At 36.1% G+C, this 24,092-nt stretch overlaps 1 pseudogene; it reads right to left on the reverse strand.

The window, feature by feature from the left end:
* LOC130591409 (subtilisin-like protease SBT5.4) overlaps positions 1 to 24,092 on the reverse strand; it is a 45,741-nt pseudogene that overhangs the window by 8,135 nt on the left and 13,514 nt on the right.

Genomic DNA, 24,092 nt, shown 5'->3' on the forward strand with positions numbered 1-24,092 from the left:
AATATGATAAGTAAAATTATAAAAATTACATCTTTAGATTGGTCATGAAAATACTATAATGATATCAATTTTTAAAATTTTTTATCCATATAAATTGAGAGTATTTAACGGTCAAAGTTTGACCTCTAACATCGTGTGTGCCTTATATTTTGAAACGGAGGAAGTGATGAATTTAAGCTCTTATAAATTGATGATAAATTTAATTAAGCTTTTAATTAATATGAATTACACTTAACCATGAGGGCCATTAGTGGTTGTCTTGGTGGTGGTTAGAAGCAGTTTTGATCTTAGCTGAAAATCGAGGACATACTATATCTACCCACTTGGTGGATTACCCACTCCTAACAGATAATTAAAAATAATTGTTAATGTTGAGTTGGATATCCCCTTACATTAAATTATATCAGTAATGGCTCAATCACCCACTCATCAACCAAGTTTTATGCATATGAAAAATCAAAATCTGACTCAATCATGTCAAAATAGTTGTCTTAAACGCATAGATTACTTCATTAGTTAGAAGTTATAACCTTAATTTAAATTTGGAAAAATCAAAAAATTAAACTCAATCAAAATTCCAAATCATATTTCTAGGTAAGAAACTATTGAGATATATAGTTTAGGAAATATATATGTGATTGATCCGTGATTGATGTATTGCCTTTGCACCAAGGATTTAGTTTCCTAAACTACTTGTACTTTATATATTGATCATCAAGAAATGAGAAAGACAAGAAAACTTTAACCTAGCAACATTTGACATGGTATCAGGCTAGTGTGCCCCGCATACCCTCAACCGTATAATCACCATGGCTGGTGATGATGAACCAGCCGCAAAACAGCCACCATTAACGCCACCATTACCTATCCCTACTACCTCACCTTTTTTTCTTGGTCCTCAAGACAAACCAGGTGATTTTATCACCCCTACACGCCTCACGACAGATAACTATGATCAATGGGCATCTGATGTGCAGATGGCGCTCGAGGCTCGCCGTAAATTTGTATTTCTTGATGGCACTATTTCTTCCCCCTCACCACTGTGCACGGCGTCTGACTGGAGCACTATTCAGGCCATGCTCATATCTTGGCTAATAAACACCATCTCTCCGGAGATCAAAGGTACGCTCTCAAAATACCGTGACGCAAAGCGTTTATGGGACTCTCTTCAATCTCGTTTTGTTATGGCTAATGGACCAAGAATTCAACAACTCACTTCATCTCTTGCTCATTGCCAATAATTAAAATCCATGACTGTGGCATCTTATTATGGTAAACTCAATGTTTTATGGGAAGAATTGCATCAACATGAACCGATTATTACTTGTACTTGTTGTTCTTCATGATCGGCCGGTAGGTTGCATGAACGTCATCGTACCACAGGTAAAGTGCATCAATTTTTAATGGGACTTGATGCTGATTTTTATGGTTCGGTTCGCACCAATATCCTTTCCCAAGATCCCTTGCCTACTCTCGATCGAGCTTATCAATTAGTTGTTCAAGCGGAGCGTGTTCGATTGGCTCAAACCACGTCCTACCCCTCCCCGGATATCGTGAGTTTTTCTCTGCCGTGCAGCGCCTCGTGGCAGCACTGCTTCTTCTCACTCTCGGCCTAAGGTCAGGGTGGACAAATCTCATCTTCATTGCACTCATTGCAAGAAGACGGGGCATGAGATTGGCTCGTGTTTCGAGCTCGTCGGTTACCCTGCTTGGTGGAAAGAAAGGCAGCAAGCATCTGCCGGCCGTGGAGGCTCTCGCTCCACCATACCTGCTGCCTCATCCACCCCGCGTGGTCGTAGGTCTCTTTATGCTAATGCTGCAAGTACTGTAGCTGCCGTGAGCAGTTCCGCGGTGGTCGGAGCTGCTGCTCCTCCATCCACCTTATTTACAGCAGACCAATGGAAAGCTATTGTTGGTCTCTTGGGTAATTCCAAAATTTCTGATGACCTTCTCCATGGTATATTTACTTCGACTGAATGAATTTTGGATACTGGTGCTTCTAATAATGTGATTGGTGATGTTTCTCAGTTATTTGATGGTGTGTGTATTGATGATTGTCCAATGGGTCTTCCTAATGGTGTTGTTATCATGGTATCAAGAGTAGGTTAAGTTCTTGGGGTTTCTCAAAAAAAAAAAAATTCCTGTCGGCGGGGGGTCGATGTCTGATTTATTATCCCCACCGGCCGGATATTCCGCTGCGTTCTACTGTTTGAATCTCTTAGCCACTTTATTTTTTTTTTCCTTTCACCAAAAGAAAATCCTTTGAAAGTTCTTTTTCTATGATGATGTTATTCATTCCATCACAAAATTTTAAAAGTTTTTTTTTTTTTGTGATGATGTTCATTCCATCCAAAAAAAAAATTGTTACTTTGTTCGTCTCAATTTCAAAATAGATTGTGAGACTTATTTCGGCTCTTCATGTGTCGTGCGACATGGATGTTATTTGAAACGGCTCTGCGTGTGTCGTGAGACATGGACTTTTGAAACGGCTCTGCGTGTGTCGTGAGACATGCATTTTTTGGTGCTCCGTGTACCGTGAGATAATGATTTTCTGAATTTGAAGAATTGAAGCCAACATCGTCAGATTTTGCAACTTTTGATGAAGCTCGCGCCATATCAATTTGATACTACTGAAGAATTGTTACTAATTTTTTTTTTATGTTTTATTATTTTTAAGCTTGTTTTTATTTTTATTTAAGTTTGTCCAATCGTAATGTCCGTGTTACTACCGTTGCGATTGCGGGGAGATGTTAAGGTAAGAATAATGTTAATGAGGAAAAATATATTTGTATGATATATTTTCCGTATTGATGTGATTTAGTAAATCATATCATAATATTTACGTTAGGATATATTGTGGGAAGATTGTTTCCCATCTTTAGTTAATCTTAAGTTGTATAAATACCTAAGCGTTGATGAATAATGAACAAGATAATTCAGTCTTTTCTCTAGTTTATCAGTCTCCCTATTCTCTCTAATTTATCATGTCCATAACAAAACGGCCCAAACACCCAGCTCTCCTGCATCCTCCTCTTCTCCCTCTCAGGCCCATCCGGCTTCTCCTTCTTCGGCCCACACGGACCGCGCCTCCTTTGGACCTCACGTCCACATCAGCCCACATTCTTCCTCTCTCTCGTCTGAGCCTCCCGTTTCCTCTATCGTCCCACCTGACGTCCCTACTGACTTAGGGCGTGGCCAACGCACTAAAACTCCCTCTATCCTCTCACGTGATTATGTGACGAACACTATCCAAAATGACAGTCCTTCCTCTTCTTCACCTACTCCTCGGCATTCCTCAGGTAACTCCTATCCTATTGCACATTACATTAATTGTGAAAGTTTTTCTGTGAAATATAGAAAGTTATTGCTTCTCTCACATCTATCTCGGAGCCCAAATCCTTTAAGGAGGCTACGTAGGATGCAGGTTGGAGGAAATCTATGCTTGATGAGATTCGGGCTTTAGAGGAGAATGACACGTGAACTATGGAACCTTTGCTTCCTGGTAAGCGTGCTCTTGGTAGTCTATGGGTATACAGAAATAAATTTGATTCGGCTAGTAATCTTGATCGTCAGAAGTCTTGTTTGGTGCTCCTTGGTAACCACCAAAAGGAGGGTATTGATTACACTGAGACATTTGCCCCTGTAGCCAAAATGGTCATTGTACGAGCTTTTCTCGCTATTGCCGCTGCTAAAAATTGGGAACTTCATCAAATGGATGTTCACAATGCTTTCCTTCATGGTGACTTAGATGAGGAAGTGTACATGAAACTTCCTTCGGGTTTTGAAGCTACTCATCCTAACATGGTTTGCCGTCTTCGCAAATCTCTTTATCGCCTCAAAAAGGCTCCTCGCTGTTGGTTCGCCAAACTTGTATCTGCACTTCGTGGGTATGGCTTCCTTCAGTCTTACTCCGATTATTCTTTGTTTACTCTCACTCAGGGCTCTATTCATATTAATGTGTTGGTGTATGTGGACGATCTCATTGTTATTGGGAACGATTTCGCTGCTTTGCTGGCCTTCAAGGCCTATCTCTCTGATTATTTTAAAATGAAGGACTTGGGTCCTTTAAAGTACTTTCTTGGTATTGAGGTGGCTCGTAGTGCTTCTGGTATCTTTCTTTGTCAAAGATTACACCTTGGATATTATTTCTGAGGCTTTATCTTGGGTTCTAAGCCCGCTACTTTTCCTATTGAGTAAAATCATAAACTTGCTCTTGCTACTGGTTCGCTCCTTGATGATCCCAAGTCCTACAGGCGTCTGGTTGGCCGTCTCATATATCTTTCTGTAACTCGTTCGGATTTGTCATATTTTGTGCATATTTTATCACAGTTCATGCACGCCCTCGTGTTAATCATAGGGAGGCTGCCCTGCGAGTTGTTCGCTACTTAAAGGGTATCCCCGGACAGGGTATCCTTCTTCATGCTGATTGTGATTTGACGTTAGCAGGTTGGTGTGATTCCGATTGGGCAGCTTGTCCTCTCACTCGCCGTTCTCTTACTGGCTGGCTTGTCTTTCTTGGTGCTTCTCCCATTGCTTGGAAGACCAAAAAGTAAGCAACTGTATCTCGTTCTTCTGCTGAGGCTGAATATCGCTCTATGACAGCTGTTACATGTGAGCTGAAATGGTTGAAAGGTCTCTTATTGAGTTTGGGTATCCATCATCCTACGGCTATTCGTCTCTTTTGTGATAGTCAATCCGCCCTCCACATTGCTAAAAATTTGGTGTTTCATGAGCGCACTACACATATTGAGGTCGACTATCATTTTGTTCAGGATACTATTACTGATGGTCTTATCGCTCGTTCCTATGTGCATACTACACAGCAGCTTGCGGATATCTTCACCAAAGCTCTCTGGAAGCTTCAGTTTGACACACTTCTTGGCAAGTTGGGCATTCATAATCCCCATGCTCCAACTTGAGGGGGGGTATTGAGATATATAGTTTAGGAAATATATATGTGATTGATTCGTGATTGATGTATTGCCTTTGCATCAAGGATTTAATTCCCTAAACTACTTCTACTATATATATTGATCATCAAGGAATGAGAAAGAAAAGAAAACTTTAGCCTAGCAACATTTGACAGAAACAAACATAGAGTAGAAAAAGAACATAGCGTACTCCCTCTTTTTCTCTTTTGTTCTTTGTATCTAGTTTGTTAGGTGGGATAACTTGAATTCTTACATGTCAGATGTGGGAAAGGAAGAAGAAAGAGTATTTTTTAAAGAAGCCCCTATAGTTGGGTTACTTAGAAATATATCCTTATTAGGAATGAGGATTATAAAAAGCCGATGATCTGGAATCATTTTGATCAATTTGTCCTATATTTAAAACAAATTTTAAAATAAATCTAAATAGATATTGCATCAACTTCTTTTCTCATACATTAATAAAAACTAGAACTTTTTGCACGCAATGCGTGCTTGAATTTTTTTCGAAACAGAAACTCGATTTTCTTCGACATAAGAGTCAAAATATGAATATTAGACATACATAGTACAATTATTTTTAGTTGCAAATTTTGATTGGTTTAGTTTCTGTCACTTAAGTCTCTCACCATTCTTTTTGTTTTTTTTTTTTTTACTTTTCAAAGTTAAATTCTACGAACAAAATAGAAATTTTATTGAATTTATTTATGGTTTATAATATTATAATTTTTTAGTTGATTTTTGAATTAAGTACATTACTTCATAAATTGTAAAGAAAGTGAACACTTTCATTTCAAGTCAATTTTTTCATAGATTGTAGTTTCTAAGTGAATTTTTAAGTTTTTGTAAAGTTTCCTCATTTTAGTGATTTGCATAACGTAAATTATGCATTTTTATGATTTTAGATGACTTGTGAGTGATTGTTATGATTATATTTTTGGTATTTTTGTTTAAAGCCCCCTTTGATTTGTAAGTGCATTTGTAATTTAGAAGGGGAAGGGGGTAACATAGTCTCCTTATTCGGGGACACCATAGCTCCCCCCTTCCCTTATATAATAGAGATATGTTGTACTTTAATTCTTGAATAATATTTTACATAAACCTTTTTACCCTGATAATTAATCGCTATTATATAATAGAAAAAGATAGGTCCAAATATATGTAAAAGTTTCATTATATATAAGATCATTATAAAAAAGTAAGTAATTTTTTTCCTCGTCTAACTTCTAAATTATTATTTGACTACAAATACACCTCTATTTTTTATCATGACCCACATTAATTGTGAATGTTTGTTGAGAATATTTTTGTATGTATTGACGTTCTAGGTTATTAGTTTTAGTTTGTATGTTAATTTTACGTTTTAATAAAGTTTCTTAATTATTTGAGTGATTTGCGTGATTTTTATAACGTGATTTTCTCAATTGTATGAGTAATTTGTAAAGTTTCTTCTTTTAAGTGATTTGTGAGTGAGTGTTGTAAATTAATTTTCGTTAGTTTTCTTTGAGTGTTGATTTTGATTTTGACATTCCTTTTGTAATTTAGAAAGAGAAGGGGGGCAAAATAGGACACCATTGCTCCCCCCTTCCCTTATATTCCCTCCGTTTCATTTTAATCTACACACTTACACTTTTCACGCATGCCAATGTAAAACTTTGAGGACATATATCTCTAGTTTTGTATTTGTAAAAATTATAAAATGTACATATTAATAAAATACATACTAATACGAATCTAACAAGATCCCACATGACTATGTTTTTATTCACGTATAAATCACAAACGAGGGTCAAAGTGCAATTTGTGAATAGTGTAAAATGTCAAAGTGTGTAGATTAATATGAAACGGAGGGAGTATAATAGAGATAAAAATTTACTCTAAATTTAAAGTGAAAAGAAGAATGGGTATGCAATTAGGTAACTAACTTGGTCACTAAGTGAATTTCTATGTTAGTTATGTGTGCCCAGGTCAAATAAGATAAAAGTTAAATAAGTAGACAAGATGATGATGATGAAGGATTTAAACCTTTAAAATTCCAGGACTAAGTTTGCTTGGACCCCTAGATGAGAAACAACCCATGATCGGAGCAGGCTTTGTTCCCAATGAAGTATTTGTTGTAGTGAATGACGCAGTAGGATTCCTGTCACATGCATTGTAATTATTATTATTATTAGCCCAAATCGTAAGTTAGCTGATATAGTATAAATCTATTCGTGGGACCTCAACCATCATCTTAAGCTATACTCTATTATTAGCGAACATTTACCCCTAGCATTGATGACTAATGTACTATATATATGATATGGCGAAATTAAAGTGTATAGTTAAGAGTTAATAATAGATCTTGCCTTGTGGAGTTGATATAGCCAAAAAGAGTTTCGCTATCCTTGTAATTAATAATAACAGTTGGGAGAAGACAAAGTTCGCCATTCAAAATGTGTGATCCTAGCTTCTCGTCACTTGCTAAGATTAGACCGACAGCGCCAAGTTCTCTAGCATGCACGCTATCAACAGTATCCATTCCAGACTCTGTAGTGAATAATGTATAACGACACACTAAAATATTTCCTTTGACCTTGGCGGGATCCAGAGCTGAACTTCCACACCATAAACTAGATCCATAATACGTATCAACCAAACAAAATCACATGTTTGATATCAAACAAATTCTAAACTACAAGTATAATGGAATAGATAACTAATATTTATGAATTTTGGAATCTAATTTTTCATGATGGTTTGTAACTGGTTTATATTATATTATCGACATGATAATTAATTATATAAGATTGGATATAATTATATAAAGCAAAAAGAAGGGAATTAGCTAACTTACGCATCAGTGATATTAGCGTTAGGAAGATGAGCTTCTGCACCATTGATTAATGGGTAGAATTTATCATCGCTAGGGCCTAATGGTTCAACAAATCGTTTACCCTACAATAGTTAAATCAAAGATATTAGAGTAGCTAGGAGCACAATTTTATACTTCCTCCGTTCCATAATAAGTGAAACATAGGGATTGGGCACAAGATTTAATGAACATCACTTTCAAAAGCCAAAAAGTCATAAAATACCCTTTTCATTATCAAAAGGAAGAGAGAAAAAAGCAAACAACACAAGTTTGTGATGGGTATTCTTATCATTTTATTACTTTCTTTTTTCCATTTAAGGTATGTTTCACTTATTTGAAACGTTTTAAAATAGTAAGTGTTTCACTTATTATGGAACGGAGGAAGTATATGAATTTCAGTAAATTCGACCACAATAGTAGGGTTCGTTGACGTATGAAAGCTAGGTTGTAGAATATAGGGTAGGGATTAAATTAATTTATTGTAAAAAAGTTGATGTGATAGAAATTATTGGTGTACTATTTTACTGGAGGGAGGGTTAATTAGGTCAATTAAAGTGTAGGAAGAAAAAATGAGATACTAGAGGAGAAATAAATAGTAATGAAATATGTGTGACCACTACAATAATAGAAGTATGGATTCTTGGACAAAAGGAGTATATAAAAAGTATAATTTAATATGAATTTAAAAATACGTGTATATAATTATATTATTCTTATACAATGGTGAAAGTTGATGGTCAAATTTTAAAGAGTTGAACCTTGAAAAATGAAGCTCTTGCATCAATTTCATATAATAGAAGAAGTATATACTTATAATATATGTGGTTGTCACAAACATAAACACGTACATGTACATGTATGTACCTTGATCTTTAGATGGTTTCCAAAATGATGTAGGAAGAAAACTCTCTGTCTACAGTTGATGCAGCAACAATTAACACCCATGGGGATATGTTTTCAATTGTTTGTGGCGAGGGTCCAGTATTTGATGCAGAAGCGACTACGAGAATACCATTCTTCATAGCATGAAAAGTAGTAATTGCAACAACATCCTTTGTATATTCCACAAATTCACCTGGTCCCATGGAAAAATTAATGATATCTACGCCATCATCCATAGCAGCTTCAAAAGCAGCCAACATATCCATTTCACTAGTGGTAGCTTCTGCATCAGGGACTAGAGATTTCCATACTATTTTATAGCTGCCACACGTGATTTTGGTGTCGTTCCTTTAGCAGTCCCATTTGCGAGTCCATTACAGCTAACTCCAGGGACAAAATTACCTCTAGCTGTTGATAGTGTACCATTATCATCATCTCTAGGGCTCAACGTATCATTAAAGCTCACGTTCATTGACTTAGCTTGTATCATATCACCTTTGTAAAAGTATCTCCCTCCTATTAACTTCCTGAAATACCACAAGTATATTAATTAATAGATTTGAATATTGCACAACTTAATTTACCCAACCTTAGTAATAGTAAGCAAGGACAATTGAGAGTATCTCTTATGAGTCAAGATTGTGAGGTACAAAATCTTACCACTATACCAAAACTAAGATTTGCTCGGTTTCTCGTTAGTTGTTTAACATATCTTAGAATTGTAATTATTAATTTTTCAAACTAATAAGCTAAATTCAAACCACTAACTTATTGTATCTGAATGTTGGATCATGCTCATTTGCACACGCTCCTTTAAACTATTTGGGAATAGGGCCAAAGCTTTTGTCAGAAAAGCTCTCACTTTCCGGCCAAACACCTGTCCAAAAATATATGTTAATAGTTGTTAGGAGGAAATTGTTTAACAGGTAGTAAAAAAAACCGTAAATGACTGATTATTTGAGTATATACATTTCATTTTATTCTTTTACAAAAAACAATTAGTAATCGAAGATTCTGAATCTTTTTTAATTGTAGAGTGAAATATATTTCTTCATTCTTAAGTTGTTGTTATGAAGTTGATAGAATCCACCTATTTCACAAATTGTTAAGTGCCGAACAAGTTTGACAATTTTTTTTTACTTTTGTTGATTCACCTAACAAGTGTACATCGAAGTAGCGATTCTTGCACATCCGAAATATTATTTTCACGTCCAAAACCTATATTTGCACATCTAAATACAATGTCTGCACATACATAAATTATGTTCCCATATCCAAGATGCATATTTGCACATGCAAAACCTATATTTCACATTTGGATTGCAGATTTGCACATACAAGAAGTATGCTTACACATCCAAAATGTATGTTTGCATAAGTAAAGACTATTGCTACATGGAAACAACATATTGCACATCCAAGACTATATTTGCACGTCTAAAATCATGCTTGCCATCCATAATGTGTGTTTACACATCCAATGATTAGGTTTGCACATCTAAAGAATATGTGTACACATTTAAAATCAAAAAACTTGCACATCCAAAACTTATACTTGCACATTCAAAGCATGTGTTTGTACATCCGAAAATTTTAGTTGCCAAAAAAAGGCAAAACAAAACATTATAATGTTGTTTGGTACCAAACAGTGTGGTATTTAGCCTTTTTCAAACTAATATATGGACGTACCCAGCTGACATATCCTCATACGAGTCTCCGAGTGATTTCCTATCATTGTTACTCAGAAACAATATGCCCAAATAATATTCATTTTAGTAACTTATTTATTTCTATTAAATTGTTTTATATTCTCCAATAGTAGTACTCTCAAATATAGAAGGAAAAATTGACCTTGCCGATCCAAAGTGTGGTTGGTGTTCAATTTTACAGGTACCAACTTTTAATTATCTTAAAGTGGTCTCAAATTTTTGGGAGTATGCTCTCAAACAGTTCTTTAGCTTAGTTAAACTGCTAAAAAAGTTATTTGAACACATAATATTCATCTGATGATCACCAATTTAGCAAGTTAACTTATTTGAAATACCGCTTTGTAGAGCTGGGCATGGGTCGGGCCGGCACAAGGGCCGGCACGATTTGTGCCCGGCCCAGCACGAGCCCGCTATGAGCATGGCACGACACGCCAACACGAGTGGTGGGTCGTGCTGAGTCATGCATGAACAACATTCTAAAAGTTTGGCACGAACCCGGCACGAGCACGACGGGTCGGCCCACAAGTTGGCAAGCTTATTTTGGTTAAAATTTCATAATATTTAAAATTTGTATAAGGCACGATGGCACTGCACGAGCCGGCCTGGCACGGCACGTGGGCTGGGTCGTGCATGGGCCTTAGATTTTACAACTTGGCACGAGCCCGGCACGACACAAGCATTTCTTGGCCCGTTTTGGCACGGCACGTTGTGGCATGAGGCAAGCGGGCTTTGCATGTGGGCCGTCCCAGCATGGCCCGTACCCACCTCTACCGCTTTGGGAAGAAACTCGCACAAAGTTGAGACCGGTTTGATATAAACAATATATCTTTCAAAATGAACGAACTGTTGTTGATTTTTTTCAATATGAAAAGATGGGTAAGCAAAAGCCTAAAAAAAACTTGTCAGTTCCAAAAGAAAAAAGAAAAAAAAAACTTACCACTATCCAAATTTGCTATGATCATGCCATCTCCGTAGTTTGCTTTCTCCCATATCGAATCTTTAGAGTCTGGTGCCTCTCTCGAAGGATAATGTAATCCCAAGAAATCCAGTGATTGAGTTGTTGCCAACTTAAGATTTCTATTTTCGAAAATCGATGCAACACTAGGATGTTCTGCAAGAAAATCACCAAGTACAATTATAAATATCCTCACAAATCTATTATTTTATTTATTAGAAAAGATAATTAGTACGAGTACCAACGCCTACTAGGCTACTAGCATGCAAGGCACATTGCCACCACAAGTGAATACCCTAATATATTATTGGGATGAGGATTCGAACCTTGGGCAAATGTCCTGAAATTCGGGGGGGTACTACACTGAGTTACCACCTCTTCCTCATACCTTCATAAATCTATAATTATACGAAAATTTAATTCCATGCGTTACTAGTATTACTAGTATTACTATGTATTATTATTTTATTACTATTATATATAACTTTTAGTAATGATAACGACAATAATAATAATAATAATAATAATAATAATAATAATAATAATAATAATGATAATATAATAATATACTAATAACAATAACAACAACAACAACAACAACAACAACAACAACAACAACAATAATTGATGTTTTTTCAAAATTTCTCAAATTTTATTGTTGTTTATTTGAGTTTGTTTCCTCTAATGCTTCTATAATACATCTTATGATTGATTTAAAATGAATTTAGCAGGCTACTTATAATACTAAGATGCATCTTTCTTTAGAAATGTCATTTTCTAAGTTACTCTAAAGTTAATTATGCTTGGGTAGGAGTAGTCTTAGGATGGGTTACAACCGATGATGTTTATCATGATGCACAAAAGTGATGACAAAATGTGCCGTAAGAACTTGTCTTTGTGTGTGAGGACACTTGTTGGCAGAAGATACACATTGGTTAATGATAAGCTCGACTCCAAGGTTAGTTGCCTAATCGAGGAGGATGTTGGAGCTATATAATTGGTTGTGGTCGAATATGTTTTTAGTGATCAGACTGGGCCTAACCACATGTTGTTGGGCCGAACATGTGAAGTCCTAAGTGAAACGAGGTTGTTGCTTGCCTGAAGTGCGGTATTTAATATCCCTCGTGATTATTGTTTTAAAAGAGATTTATCAGACTACTTATACTAATAAAATATATATTTCTTTTAGAGCGTTCATTTCCTAAACTACTCCAAAGTTAAGCCTGTTTGGATGGTAGTAGTCTTCAGATGAGTGACCTTTTATGAAATTTATCAGGGTGTACTTAAGTAAGGAAAAGTACATCGGAAGAACTTGTGTTGGTGTGGGAGGATAATTGTTGGTCTTAGATTCGCATTAGTGAAGATAGAATCGAGTCCGTTCAGGGTCAGAGTGTTACAAGACTTACAACTTCTCAATAATCTACTGAATTTTGTTCACAGACGTTGATATTTTTTTCCCAGTTTATGGAGTAAATTGAAAATCATATGTTAAGTTCATCTGGTTTGTAATTGATGGAATTGATGGACATATAGGTTTTGGAGAAGAGTTGAAGGGATAATTTCTTGAATTAAAGTAATGTTGAAATACGTGATTTTAGACGTATTTTTTTTAATAAAAAGGGAAGAAGAAAAAGCCATTGTCTCAGACAAATGTTCTCTATTGTAATGCAAAACAGAACGGTTAAACATGACGCTTGTTGTTTACTCTTTTTTCCGATTTCAGGAAAAGAATAGAGAGAGCTTATGCCAGACAATTGTCCTCTACCACTAAGCATAAACAAGGATTCTATCTATAGTTCTATAAACTTTGTAGAGCGCTTAGCAGAAAAATGGTATGGTCCGAATATGTTTTATAAAACCTATTATCTTTAATTTCCCCTTCATTATAGTAGTGTTTGAAAAAGGTTTAAAGAGTATTGTTTCTTAATAACATACTGAATTCACTTTCCCATTCTTAAGTATTAGGTGAACCTTCACTTAATTTTACAAACATCAAAAAAATTTATACATCATCTATGTAAAAGAGGAAATTACAGGAGCATGAATAATACCAAATAGGATTGTCATATTTTTTAAAATAGAGTTCTATAGTATGTCCTCCGTCCCTAAAAGGATTTGCCGTATCTTCTTTTCATGCGTGCCAATGTAAAATATGTTTCATTAATACCTTTATCTATATATTAGTAAAGATTGTCAAATTTTGATTTTCGTAATTTAGTAACTCAGATGAATCAAACATTGCCTTATAAGACTACTAGAATATTTTGTTGAATTTTTTTTGAAACAGAAACTCGATTTTCTTTGGCATAAGAGTCAAAATTTGAACATTTGGCATACAAACTATAATTGGTTTTAGTTGCAAAATTTGATTGGTTTAGTTTTGGTCACTTAAGCCTTTCACCATTTTTTTTTTAACTTTTCAAAGTTAAATTCTATGAACAAAATAGAAATTTTATTGAATTTATTTATGATTTCTAATATTATAATTTTTTAGTTGATTTTTGAATTAAGTCCAGTACTTCAAAATTGTAAAGAAAGTGGACACTTTGTTTCAAGTCAATTTTTTCATAGGTTGTAGTTTGTAAGTAATTTTAAGTTTTTGTAAAGTTTTCATTTTAGTGATTTGCATAACGTAAATTATGCAATTTTATATTTTAGTTGACTTGTGAGTGATTGTTATAATTATATTTTTGGTATTTTTGTTTGAAGCCCCTTTTGGTTTGTAAGTGAATTTGTAATTTAGAATGAGAAGCGGGTAACATAGTCTCTTCATTCGGGGACATCATAGCTCCCCCTTCCCTTATATAATAGAGATATGTTGTACTTTAATTCTTGAATGATATTTTACATAAACTTTTTACCTTGATAATTAATGTATTATATAATAGAAAAAGATAGGTCCAAATATATGTAAAAGTTTCATTATATATAGGAAACACTATAAAAAAGTAAATAATTTTTTTCCTTGTCTAACTTCTAAATTCTGATTTCACTACAAATACACCTCTATTTTTTATCATGACCCACCATTAATTGTGAATGTTCTTGAGAATAGTGATTTGTAAGTAGATTTTTGTAAATGTTTTTGTATGTATTGAGTTCTAGGTTAGTATTAGTTTTAGTTTGTATGTTAATTTTAAGTTTTAATAAAGTTTCCTGATTATTTGAGTGATTTGCGTGATTTTTATAACGTGATTTTCTCAATTGTATGAGTGATTTGTAAAGTTTCTTCTTTTAAGTGATTTGTGATTGATTTGTGAGTGAGTGTTGTAAATTAATTTTTAGAATATATATAGTACACCTGGGTGTACCATGCTCATGGTACACCCAAAACTATTCTCTCCAAATGAGCGAAATGAGCGAATGAGCAAATCAGCAAAATGAGCAAATGAGCAAACATTTCTACTCATTTAAGAAAATAAGCAAACACTTTTATTACAAAATGATGAGCAAAATGAGTAAATGAGTAAATAAGCAAAATGTCCATATGAGCAAATTTGGTGTCAAATGAGCACCTGAAGTTCTAATTTATTACAAAAATATCCCTGGGTGTACCATGAGTGAACTCATTAATTTTCGGTAGTTTTTTTTGAATGTCAATTTTAATTTTGACATTCATTTTGTAATTTAGAAAGAAAATGAGGACAAAATAGGCATCTCAAAAAAGGACACCATTGCTCCCCTTCCCTTATATAATAGAGATAATTTTTTATATATTGGAAAGAATTTAAAAGATTATCTTTACTTCTGAATACAAGATAAGGAATACGAAATCTTTGCAAGAAGAGACGGAATAATAAAGAACATACATATGACAATCATGTGGGATTCCAATAGTTGGAGCTCCCACCTCTGAACCTGAAATTCCTCCTATGGCTATCTCCTCCTCTCTCCTTTGTCCTCCACTCCTCCCTAACCAATCCTATCCTATCGACTCACTAGTTCGCTAGAATCAGTCCCATTTTCGCTGGAAAATAAACACCAACGAAGAAACCCCCAAGCCTATGTTTTAGACTATCTTTCTCTCCTCTATTTTAGACCAGCACCTGCACCACCATAGAACCACCTTGATATTCCCGCTCAACACACCTGTACCTGTCGAACACGGAACACCAAGTAAGGCACACAATGCCGTCACCTACTGAACAACTGCAGACTCAACTACACATGCACCCCCTTCTCTTGACTGCACCCTTTTCTTTCAAGCGTTGCTGCAAAGCTTCACCCAAGTCACTACTTTCGCTCTGTCTCGTGCGTAGGAGAGAGGATAGAGATTATACCAGTAAGAGAAAGAGGAAAGGTCACCTTAGAGAATGTCAAATTTTTGTTTTCGCAGCACAGAAAATTCCAAAACAAGATTTTAAGCATTATAAATGTATATTGACTTTTGAGCGTAACTTTTTCAATATAATTTAAGATACTAAAATGTTTACATCATTGAAAAGTGCTAAAAAATATGTTTCAAAACAAGATTCATGGAAAACATAGATATACAATTGTGCACAAGAGCAAATAGTTTTTTTAAAAAAACAAAGAAACGAATTACAATAGAAATAGGAGACAATAACATTATATATCGATGGAAGAATTATAACTTTTGTCGGTGACATTGGACTACAGTTCCAAAAGCTATAAACTTCAATTTGGCAACATTGTTTATAGGTAAAAATTAATGGCTCACCACCTGGATACCTAAATTCGCTATGGGTCTCTGAATTCTTAGTCATGTTGGCCATATCATTGAAGTCGAGATACGGAAGGAGATCTACTAGAATATCTAGAATTCTGGCTCGAATGATGCTAGCTTTCTCAAAACCTCTGTCCTAGGATGTTGTCTCCCTCTCTACAATGATAATGTGGTATATATATGCATATATTTACGCTGCAGGTGATACTAGAATTTTGTAAGAAATTGGTTCAATAATTTTCCGAAAGGTGTCTTTACTAATTTTGATATGATTACTAAACTAAGAAGTCTAATAATCAAGTTATGAATATGAATCTTGAAGATATGAACTCCAAGAATTCGAATTACCACTCAAAGTACTCGAACAAGGGATATGAATTTAATCAATAACACTCCTGAACCTTGATTAAAGACTCAAAACACTCTTAAAATCACTCCTGAAATTAAGATGTTTAACACTAAGTATTCAACACTCTTGAAGAATAATTAATGGTTTTCAATTGTAAGCATACAAGCACACAATCAAGAATAAGTTTAAACACAAAAATCTCTCTCTCTATTATTAATGAAATAAACGCCCCTTTTATAGGGTACAACCTATACTAATCCTACTAGGAAAACATAAACTTATCCTAATCTAATTATTAAAACACACGCCTAAAAGATAACATGTACAAACCACATGTTTATCCTAATATACTCCTACAAAACTAGGACTTCTAATCCTACTAGGATTAGGATTTCAAGCGTCCTACTCCTACTAGAATTAGGAAACAAACAAACTCTTAATAACTAAAATTTAAAACTCCTAAATTACATAGAATTCTAACAGATTTAGAAAACTACATAATTAACACTTCTCATACGCATCATATTCCCCTTCTTCGAAAAAACTTGTCCTCAAGTTTATTGTGATCCATGAAATCATCCAAATCAAGCGTTTAGCAATATACACCATGAATATGTGGCGTAGTTCATCACCCTCTTATGCTGCACAAAATCTTAGGCTTTCCAAATCTTGATTTTTCCCTAGTTGCAATTTATCCCTCCTAAAAAGAACATGTAAAACTTTGGGAAAATAACGATCATCCACAACACTAGGCACCAAAGTTAAAGAAACATTAACTAAAGACTCATATTTCCGCAAATCAACATTAGGTACCACCGCTTCTTCATGAGAAACTTCAAAGTTCAAATCTTTATCCTTTGAACAAGAAAAAGTTTCGATCTTTTCTTCATCCTCAATAATAGGAAGTTGTTGTTTTTCTTCATGTCGTTTCTCTTGACGTTGTTGAATCAAATCATTCAAATCTTTAAGTGTCGCCATGAGTGTAGCCCAGTTTTGTTTTTCCTTTTGTTGCCTCTCAAGTTCCTTACTTCTTGCTTCCATTCTTTGGACATGCCTTCGAATAGCCCATTCATTTTCATAAATGACTCTTTCCGACTTAGTAAGCTTCTTGATTATGATGGTTTCAAGAGTATCCATGCGTGCCTCCAACCTTATCATTTGGTTGTGTGACTCATTTTGTGATTTTGCTAACTCAGTTTGAGTTCTTGCTAGTTCACTCATGTGTGTGCGTGACTCAGTTTGAGCACGAGCCAAGTTACTCATAGCCATAGCAAGTTTGTCCATCTCGGATGCCATGGTCAAGATCTTTGATGGTTGTTACTCCTTTCTTGAACTTCAAGAATGGATCTTGGACATAAAAGATGTCATCTTGGACATGAAAGATTGATTCTTGGATGTAAAAACCACTCTTAATCTTTGTTGTAAACTAATCCAAACTAGAAAATTCGTAACTTCCTCAAAACAAACCCACACCTTATGAAATTTTGACACAATCTAGATTTGTATGTTTGAATATACCAGTTAAAATTTCGTAGCCAAATGCGTTCTCAAGTGCTGGTAATCCTCGTTTTAATATCGCTGTTCTTGATTCCAGTGATTCTTGCACGACTTTAAAGAAGAGTCTCAAAACTTTTTCAAATCTCCTCGAAACTTTGTGAAATTTTATCACAAGAAACTAGACAGGATGTAGTCCAGTTTAGGATCAAAAATCATCAAAAAACTCGAAATATTCTGCGAGTTCAAGTCGTTCAAAGATCACCTTAAGTTCTTGTGAAACTGCCAGGAATTCACGTCTGATGTCGAGGGGTGTTGCGGCTTCGTCTCTCGTCCAAATTCAATGAAATTTTAACACAATACTATCATATATGTCTACTTTATGCCCACCAATTTGCACATCAAAATTCCTTTTGTAGCTCTGATACCACTTGATATGATTACTAAACTAAGAAGTCTAATAATCAAGTTATGAATATGAATCTTGAAGATATGAACTCCAAGAATTCGAATTACCACTCAAAGTACTCGAATAAGGGATATGAATTTAATCAATAACACTTCTGAACCTTGATTAAAAACTCTAAACACTCTTAAAATCACTCCTGAAATTAAGATGTTTAACACTAAGTATTCAACACTCCTGAAGAATAATTAATGGTTTTCAATTGTAAGCATACAAGCACACAATCAAGAATAAGTTTAAACACAAAAATCTCTCTCTCTATTATTAATGAAATAAACGCCCCTTTTATAGGGTACAACCTATACTAATCCTACTAGGAAAACATAAACTTATCCTAATCTAATTATTAAAACACACGCCTAAAAGATAACATGTACAAACCACATGTTTATCCTAATATACTCCTACAAAACTAGGAGTTCTAATCCTACTAGGATTAGGATTTCAAGAGTCCTACTCCTACTAGAATTAGGAAACAAACAAACTCTTAATAACTAAAATTTAAAACTCCTAAATTACATAGAATTCTAACAGATTTAGAAAACTACATAATTAACACTTCTCATACGCATCAAATTTACCTATTTTAGCCTCGGATCATGGAGCTATTTATATGCAATATGCACTGCTCCGTAAAACATTGACCATAATGCACCATACCAAATTGAGGCTTTGGTGCTTATCATTTGCCACAAATTGGGGTTCCTCCCTTCTCACCTCTTCTATAACTTATTTGGGTTTTTCTACATTATATCTTTGTATATTTTCTTGAATTTCTTGAAAAGTTCGGGATATAACATATAAATGGAAGAAACATAAGGGTATAACGTAGAAAAACCAAAGTTATTTTGATTAATTATTTTCTCACTTCTATTGCGTCTCATGTTATGAGTTGTATGAAGATCTCTTTTTCTATTACCTCGAAGTTGGATTCTCTTATTAATAGTTATGGTAGCTAAATTACGGCTTAGAGGCATTCATTGGGTTAGTCGTCACTTGTCAATCAGCTTAAAGAAATAGGAAGGTTTAGGTATTAGGAACATTGTAAGTATTGTAAAAGCCCTAATTTCTAAATCGTTTTATTTATTGTTAATTATAATTATTAGCGAAATCATTGATTAAATTCTCTAACTTTATTTGAGCTGAAATATGAATTTAATATTTACTGACGATCTTTTATATATTCAGTGAGTATGATCACTATGATGGTAGAAGTTGGCCAGCTCGAGCAGATTCTTTATTTAACTCTTGTGTAGTAATCCTCTATAAGCTGTTCGGGAAGAACCACCTGTTACAGGTATACATCCGAAGTCCCATATCGAAGAGATAAGAAGGAGTTATCTAGTTTATAAGAGTTCACCAATTACATTAGTATGAGACTTTTTGGGAAGGAGCCCAAAAAAAATTCATGTGAGGATTGCCCAAAGTGGACAATATCATACTAGTGGTAGAGCAGTGTAGCTTTAGGGCATGGGTGCAAATCTTTGGTGGTATTCTATATAGTTCTCAAAGAGGGTAACATTGTTGATGCATGTCCCACATGGAGAGATAATAAGGAGTCCAAAAACAAATATGTGCGAACATGGCCAAAAGCAGACAATATCATACGAATGGTGGAGTTGTACGTAGGTGGTCTCATGGGCCTTACAACCTGAATGTCGAATATAACCAAATTTTACAAAGAAGGAACTTCTCATGGGGGAGTAGTGTGATTAGACACGATTCAAACACCTTACTTCAGGGATGTGCTTGGAAAGTTGGTAACGGGAGAAAAGTAAAGCCAATTAGCCATCCACGATTTAATGGAGTAATCCCATAAGCTCACTCCAATGCTACTCTAAGAGGAATATAAAACCAATACTGAAAAACACACAAAGATTGCAATGTTTTTCCTACATTTCTGCTCAGCAAATTTTGGGCCAAGAATTACCTTCTGAACCGCAAGAACATGGTTTCCTTTACTAGAAACATCACCTTCTGGAAAATTTACTTTTAAATATGGTTATGCCTATCTCTCGCATTCAAACATACACCAGAAACCTACAAACACTAATTCCAATCCTTTAAATTTGTTCAAAGTTTTATGACACCTTTAAGATTCGTCTATTGAATGTTTAGCTTAATTCTATAGCCATAAATGCAACCTAAGTGCTAGGAAAATCCCTATTCCTTCACTCTGTGTTGTTTGTCAGACTACAGATCAAGAAGATGTTCAACACTTATTCAGATATATTATGTTTTCTTGTCAACAAGTTCGAAAACTGTAAGGCATAGGAATACATTCAGAACTTCCAAGTTCATTCTCTGTTAAAGAACAAATTGTTAGGAATTATCTATCTATATGTTTAAGATAGATTTTAGAAATAAAGTGTTATTCCTAATAGGACTCTAGATGCAGAATGTATATATATACTTGATTGATGAATGAGATAATCACAAATTGAACCAATCTTAACATGGTATCAAGAGCCAAAGGTTGAGAAAAATCCTCTCCACCCACGAACCAAAAATCGATCGACAAATCGAAGAAAAAAAAACCCGAAAGTAAGATCTTGGAATCCGAACCAAAAACACCAAACATCCGAACCACATATCTTGAGCACTTGAAATTTTTTTCGCCATAATGACCGAATCCACGTAAACCAATATTCACAAACCGGATCCCGCCTACTTTCTAGGTTCCAACGATAATCCAGGAAACTTAATCACTCCGATTCAGTTGAAAGATGACAACTTTGATGAATGGGCACGTGTAATTCGCATGTCTCTGAATGCTAAACGTAAATTAGGGTTCTTGCAGGGCACTATTCCTAAGCTAACTACCCCGGAAAAATTAGCCGATTGGAGCACCGTCCACTCCATGCTTGCGTTGTGGCTCCTAAACACGATTTCCCCTCCTATTCGAAACTCTATTTCGTTCTATGAAACTGCTCATGAATTGTGGGCTCATCTGCAGGAACGTTATTGCGTTGCGTTTCGGATGGCACTCAACTTTGTCACCTAAAATCACAGATTAGTGATTGTAAGCAGCAAAAGACGGAAACTTTGGCCGACTATTTCGGCCGCTTGACTCGCATGTGGGACGAGTTGTCCTCCTAGGAGGTGGCGCCTCACTGCACTAAGGGGGTCGTGCAGTGTGAAGTGGTTCGCTTTCTCAAGCAACAATGTTCGGACGATCGTTTGCATCGTTTCTTGATTGGCCTATATGATTGTTATGGGCCTCTTCGTTCCCATCTACTCGCGCAGGCACCCTTGCCCACGGTGGCTCGCGCATATCAGATAATCGCCCATGAGGAACGCTTGCGGGGCACTCGTGCTTCTCCCACGGCGGGTGACTCCTTAGCCTTCAAAATTGATGCTCGCTCCAAACCTCGCACCACTACGGATTCGGTGTTGTGTACTCATTATAACCTTGAAGGCCATGATATTACAGGCTGTTTTGAATTGATTGGTTACCCTAAATGGTGGGGGGACTGCCCATGTGGAAGGCGGGGTGGGTCGACGAATCGAGACGGCAGGACGGGACGCGGCCGTGGTGGTCGGAGCACGCCACTAGCCCGCGCCAATAAAACCGTGGCTGGTGGTAGTGGCTCTCACGAAAAATCAGGCGGTGGGGGTGTTGAGGCCTCTCAACCGTGCGACCCTGCCAGGGCAGGATTGACAGGCATCACGCCTGATCAGTGGCAGAACCTCTTAGACTTGATGAACATACCTAAACCGAAAGATCGTATGACTGGTGAGTGTTTATGGATAATTGATACAGGTGCTACATATACATCATGTGACAGGCAAGTTTTCCTAGTTATGTGCTGCACGTAAAATTTCGGGATGTCCAGTAGGTTTGCCGAATGGTAGTTCTGCAGAAGCTACTCATGAGGGAGATGTTATACTTCCTGGAAATCTTAAACTATACAATGTCTTATTTGTGCCTAACCTGGATTGTAATTTGATTTTCATTCCGCAGTTAGTGGATTCGGAAAATTGTATCGTTCAGTTCACCAAAACATTATGTGTATTACAGGACCACAGGACGAGGACGCTGATTGGAGCGGGTGAGCGGGAAGATGGAATTTTCTTTTTCCGGGGAGTTCCAACGGTGAAGATCAATGTTGTGGATGGCATGTCATCTATTGATATCTGGCATAAGCGTCTGGGTCACCCTTCGGAGAAAGTTTTGCGGCATTTACCGTGTGTGAGTCCCTCTGATATTAGTAGTTGCAATAAAGATGGGTGTGATGTGAGTTTTCGCGCTCATCAACCTAGAACTAGTTTTCCGAGGAGTAATAGTAGAGCTAGTCGAATTTTTGAATTAGTTCATTGTGATTTATGGGGACCTTATAGAACGAAATCTACTTGTGGAGCGTCTTATTTTTTGACATTAGTTGATGATTATTCTCGTTCTCTTTGGACATATTTGCTATATAATAAATTGAAGGTTGAAACTATGTTTTTGCATTTTGTGACTTTGATTGAACGACAATTTGACCAGAAAATCAAATATGTGCGCAGTGATAATGGCACTGAAGTTAATTGCCTTAAACCGTATTTTTCACAACAAGGGATTATCTTTGAAACATCTTGTGTTAAAAGCCCCTAACAGAATGGTAGAGTGGAGCAAAAACATGGCCATATTTTAAATGTTTCCCGGGCAATGATATTTCAGGCTAATCTTCCTTTAAAATTTTGGGGGATTGTGTGCAGGCAGCTTGTCATTTGATTAAAATCGAACCCCCTCAGTTGTCCTTGATTATAAAACTGCATATGAGTGCTTGATTGGTAAGCCATCTGCGATGATAGATATCAGGATGTTTGGGTGCTTGTGTTATGCCTATAATATTTCTCGTGGAGGTGATAAATTTGCTAGTAGGAGCAGAAGGTGTGTGTTTCTTGGTTATTCTTATACTCAAAGGGGTTGGAAACTATATGATTTAGAAACCAATAAATATTTTGTTTCCCGCGCCGTGAAATTTATTGAACATAAATTCCCCTTTAGTGAGTCTGCACCTTTACCTATGTCGCCTGAAGTTCCTAATAATGTGGTCTATTATGAGGAGGAGATGAGTATGCCTCTAGTTGACATACCAGGGCCGGTTGTCGCCACTCTTGGAGATCCTGCGGGTGGGGCGGCACCGGAATTGGTGGATCCCGTGGCGGACGGTGGGGTGCCGGAGGTGGCGCCTCACGTGGGGGATGACCCGACTCTTGTGCAGGGAGAGTGTAGAGGGCGATGTTGAGGAGTTAGGAAGAGGAAAACGCACTAAAATCCAGAGTAAAAAGTTGCAGGATTTTGTTACTCATACTGTAGTGAAAAAAAAAAGTTCATCAACTGAGGCACCTGCTTCGACAACATCCTCAGGTACACCATTTCCTATTACACATTATGTTAGATGTGATAAGTTTTCTCCTAACCATCGCAGGTTTCTAGCAGCTATAACTACAAGGCGCCCTCCCAAATCATTTAGAGAGATCATGAAACATGAAGGGTGGCGTGATGCCATGGGAGCTGAGATACAAGCTCTAGAAAATCAGGGCACATGGGAGTTGCAGCCACTTCCTCCAGGCAAAAAGGTCTTGGGGAGTAAGTGGGTGTATACAGAAAAATATGATGAGAAAGGAGACCTTCAGCGGTCAAAGGCGCGGTTGGTTATATTCGGCCATCATCAGGTGGAAGGGATTGATTGTTACGAAACTTTTGCCCCGGTTGCAAAAATGACTACAATACGTACTTTCTTAACAGTTGCAGCTGTAAAGAAATGGGACATTCATCA

The sequence above is a fragment of the Beta vulgaris genome, chromosome 5 (genome assembly GCF_026745355.1).
Source record: "Beta vulgaris subsp. vulgaris cultivar EL10 chromosome 5, EL10.2, whole genome shotgun sequence".
In the NCBI taxonomy this organism is placed as follows: Eukaryota; Viridiplantae; Streptophyta; class Magnoliopsida; order Caryophyllales; family Amaranthaceae; genus Beta; species Beta vulgaris.